Source organism: Orycteropus afer, unplaced genomic scaffold, assembly GCF_000298275.1.
Source record: "Orycteropus afer afer isolate SDZICR_OR568_19922 unplaced genomic scaffold, OryAfe1.0 scaffold00157, whole genome shotgun sequence".
NCBI classification, from domain to species: Eukaryota; Metazoa; Chordata; class Mammalia; order Tubulidentata; family Orycteropodidae; genus Orycteropus; species Orycteropus afer.
This window is the reverse complement of record NW_006921744.1, coordinates 6,500,931-6,502,679: the sequence shown is the minus strand read 5'-3', so window position 1 is coordinate 6,502,679 and position 1,749 is coordinate 6,500,931.

Below are 1,749 nucleotides of genomic sequence, written 5' to 3'. Positions count from 1 at the left end.
GCAGCCCTTCTTTCTCCCATGATTGTTCTCTCCAAGGAGTGTATCTACCTGAAGTAAATGTTCAACTCATATGCCTGTCTTTTGTTTGGTTAGAAATCACAGGTGTGGGTTCAATTCCAGACCTGAAGGGCAGCTAGGGGCCTTGTCTCAGTTGTTCCACCAGGCTCTACCGGACCAGCAAACCTGGTCCCCACCTTTATTTTTTTTCCCTCCAAATGATTTTGAGTTTTGTTCCACATTGTTCTCCCTCTCTATCAAGAATCTCCTACATAGATCCCTTTCCAAGTGAATGACAGTGGTAGCCGGGCACCACCTAGTTCTTCTGGTCTCATAGTTGTATAGGCTCCAGATTGGATGGTATACTAGTAGCTAGGACTAATTGTTCCCATGAATTTTGGTTTTCTTCATTCTTCTTTGCTCTGGATGAGGAGAGACCCATCGTTGCTCTAGATGGCAGCTTGCTAGCTTTTAAGATCCCAGTCGCTAGTCGCCAAAGTAGGAGGTGGAACAATGTTTTGTACAGTATGTTATGTCAATTGAGCTTGATGTCCCCTGCGACTATGGTCCCAAGCCCACAGGTTCAACTACTCAATTCCTCTGAGTAGCTGGCTGTAAGCAAACAGTGACCACAACCTTGCCCCTTGTCAGCTCTACTATACACCTGGGAATTCTGATCATTCACATAAACTTATGGGATCATTGTCTGCCAACCCTATACATGTTCTTAGATACACTCCCCATTTCATAGACATACCTAATAGTTCAGCCTGTCCACCCATATACCCAATTTGCCTTCAATGACAATGCAATACTGTATGTGCAAAAGGGTGTAGAGTATATACTTTTAACATCTGGATTCTTTACTCAATATTGTTGAGAATGCTGTTATCTAGCTGTCATCTGTTCACTCTCATTATTGTGGAATATCCTATTATATGTATTTATTTACCCATTCTACTGTAGATAGACATTGGGGTGTTTTCAGATTTTGGCTATTATGAATATTACTGCTCCAAACGTTCTGGGATTTTTGGTGAACATTTGCACATGTGTGTGCTGAGTACAACTTAGAGTGATATTGTTGGGTTGGAGCAACCTTAGCAGGCACTGCCATTTACTCCCCCATCAGAAGTATGTCAGTTCAGGTTACTATGCACCTTGCCAAGATCTGGTATTGTCTGCTGATATACTTCTAATCACTCAGGTGGGTGTGTAGTGCCTTGCATTGTAGTTTGTATTTGCATTTCCCTAGACGTATCAAGTTAGACATAATCTCACGTGCTTACTGGCTTATTCATATTGTATTTTGTGAAATACCCACTTGAGTTTTTGGTCCTATTTTTCTGTTGGTTTGCCTTTTTTATTGACTTGTAGTTATTTATACATTCAAGATACAATTTGTCAGATTATGTATTGCAAATATCTCTATTCACTCTGTAGCTTGCCTTTCTACTTAGTGCTGGATTTACTGCACTGTGTTGTTTCTTAAAGTGATTTTTAGGAGAGTTTACACACCATCTAATATAACTAAGGACATTTGTCAAATTTCTTTGCCTCCTTTTATAATGGATTCTGTCAAGTGACTCATGGCAGCATCCAAAACTAGCACCAGCAGGTTGTTTGTTACTCCATATGAAGTTGATAAGATGGTTCCTTATGGGAGGATGATTTTTTTGCGAGGGGGGGGGAGTGGGGGGTGTGGAGTAGGAAGAAGGAACTCACCTTACCTTTAGGCACATACAAGAATTA